The following is a 3186-nucleotide window of genomic DNA, read 5'->3' as shown; positions in this document are numbered from 1 at the left end:
CTCTGTTCTTTCCTCTCATGTTGGCACCATTATCGTACCCCTGGCCTCTCATGTCAGCTATCGCAATTCCCGTATCTTCCAGCTTTTGAAGAAGCACATTTGTCATACCAGCTCCTGTACTATCATCAATGTCAATAAATTCTAGAAAATGCTCTCTGACAGTCACCATTGCAGGGACATTTTCACTAGGTTCTGTTGTTGTTACAAAATGCACCATTAAAGTCATTTGTTCCATATGGCTGATGTCAGGTGTGCAGTCCAGAATAACAGAGTAATATCTTGCTGATTTCAGATCTGCCACAATCTTCTGTTTGACTTTTGTTGCCAGTAACTGTATGATCTCATTTTGAATTGTTTTTCCAAGGTAGTGGTGTGTGTACCTTCTTAGATGCTCCTGGAATACAGCATCAAACTCAGCCATCAGCTCCACAATTTTAAGGAAGTTTCCATTGTTTGGCACATATAGCTGATCTGAAGTGCCATGCAGTGCTAGGTTTTGGGTAGCAAGCAGTCTCACAATGGCAATGAGCCTGTTCAAAACATTTTGCCAGTAAAGAGACTCTGATGCAGTCTTCTCTTGATGCTGATCACCTATGGTGGCCTTTAACCTTAGTCTCATCTCAAGCTCTTTCCACCTATGGAATGCTCTTTGGTGATTTGCTGCCTTCTCATGGCATGCCAGATTTCTAGCCAGATTTTTCCAGTCCTTTGTTCCTGTAGAACCCAATGTGGCTGGAACATTAGACTGGAAGAGTTTGCAACCAAAACAGTATGCAGCATTCTGGGTTTTTGAGTACATAAGACATGGTCTCTCCACTTTGTCACCATTGGGGATTTCACGCCAGTAATGTGTTGGATGGAAACGTCTATTTTCATTGTCTTTGGGGAACATGAAGTTTTTCACTTGCTGTGGCCATGCAGTACAAGGAAGTCCCTCAGGCTACTGCTCAAGTGGGTCCATAGTCCCGGATCATCTAGACTTAAGGAACTTAACTCAGCAGCAGCTGTTTTTTGCGCCTCCACCACACTCTTCTCTGATCTACACTTTTCTTCAGGAATGTGCAGGTTACATCCATTTGAGATGGAGATATGGATGCTGCAGTAGCTGCCAGGTCACCTGCACTCTGACTAACTGGAAGATCAGGCATCTCCTCACCACTCACATCCTCACTGGGGCTGGAAGGCTCACCGTGAACATTTGTGTCTGTGTGTCTCAGGAGACCTCCTTCCTGCTTAGATAGAAAAGCTTCTTTTGCTTTCTTTCTTTTTCTGAATGCTGCCCCAGAGGGGCATTTTCTTCTTTCACTCATGATTGCTGTTCTGTGCCAGCTATAGTGGCTCTCAACACTCAATTGAAGGGGACAAATAAGCAGGCTGGTAACAGGGCCTGAGTGAGGGAAGATATCAGCGTCTTAAGGGCCTAACTAGCTCCTACTACTTCAGTTGACTGCCTGTTCTCCTCAAGTGGGTTCAGGGAAGCAGCAGGAAACGGGAAGCTCCCTGAGAAGCTGGTGTTAATCAGTCCAGGCTCCTGGGGGTGCTAGAGAGGTACATAAGAGGCTCCTCCTCTCTCTTCCTGCAGGTCCTGCTGCTTTCTGTTATTCCCTCTCACTTTTTCTCCTGCCTGCCTGTTATGTCTCTTGTGCCCTCCTTCCTCCGGCACAGCACTCCACCATCTCTGTGCAGCTAGAGCAGAGGGAATACATATGCACCAGCAGCAGACACAATTTTCTACACTCTGGGCCTAGTGGCACCCCCTCTCCCCCTGTCTGGCACCTGAGGCAACTGCCGCAGTTCGCCTCATGGTAAGGCCAGCCCTGGGTTTGCCTAATCACTGACTGCACCTGCCAGCCTCATTAGGCAGGAGCTATAAGGCTGGAAGGAAGTGGAAGAAGAGTAGGTAGGTAGAGACCAGGAAGCTTGTTAGGCCAAGCCATTGTAAATAACCTGTATATAGTAGGAAACTGGTGCTGGGAAACAGACACAAATAAAGAGCATGGGAGTTGCACCAGCTCAGGATGTCCCTGAGTCTGTGAGGAGCAGAGCAAAGGGGCTGGATATGCAGGGGTGCGATGGAGACTCTGTTACAGCCATTAAGACCCAACTGGGTCTCAAAACTTTGCTGAGCATGTAAAATCCTAACAAGGGATAAATGTGAGTGATATGATATAACATTGTAATATGCATATCTTGTTTAGAATTGTATGTATGTGCTGGGACAAGTTCTCCTCTGTTATATCAGTTTTAATCTGCAGTAACTGTTGACTTCAGTGGAGTTGCATTGGCATAAAACTGGGATAAATATCTTTGGGGCAGAGTACAGCTGAACAAAAATTGGGATTTCTCTCCTGCAGGAAATTCTAGTACCTCAACATTTGGTTTTGTCCCAAATTGGGATGAAAAGTTAAAATACCAAATTTTTTCACAGGATGAAAATTTCTGATTGGAAAATGTCTTGTTTTGCCTTTTAAAAAAATGTAAATTCAACATTTTAATATTCCTCAACTGAAATGTTTCATCTGGAGTTAATTCACTATTCAACTGCACCTGCCTACAATGCTGCAGTACCTCATGGGAATTGTCGTTCCCACGCCTCTTGCCCCCATTCTACTCTGTGCACTGGACTCCATAGCTGGATTACACCTCCTCTGATGCACCATGGCAAGATATAGTTTAATGTTGAACTGACTTAAAATAAAATGTTTGAGATCAGGTGAATAAACCAAATATTTTGATTCTGGTGAAACAAAATACTTTGTTTAGATTTTTCCAATCAAGAAATTGAATTTCAGCAAAATCAAAATTTTCCACAGAAAATCTGATTTTGCAGAAACTGCATTTTCTGTCAAGCATCATTTTTATGGAAATTTCCTGACCAGCTCAGGGCTGAGGCATTGTATGCTCTCTCACTTACTGCTGTAGGGACTAATCCTGCATCCTTTATTTAGAGGAAAACTCGCTTAAAAATCAACATTAGTTTTGCCATAGTGAAGACTGAAGGATCAGTCTCTTTGCCATGTCTTTCTCTCAGGCTCTGAATATTAAATATCTATCTAAAGATAGTTTTCATATGACCAGGGGCCTCTGCACACATTTGATTTACTAAAACACATTTTGGTGTAGCCAGTCTCATTTTAATTTAGGAAGAAATGGGTTGGCAGCTTGGGTGATTCATAGAAAATGCAG

The sequence above is a fragment of the Terrapene carolina genome, unplaced genomic scaffold (assembly GCF_002925995.2).
Source record: "Terrapene carolina triunguis isolate 2854851 unplaced genomic scaffold, T_m_triunguis-2.0 Scaffold17, whole genome shotgun sequence".
NCBI lineage: Eukaryota > Metazoa > Chordata > Testudines > Emydidae > Terrapene > Terrapene triunguis.
This window is presented reverse-complemented; position numbering follows the sequence as displayed.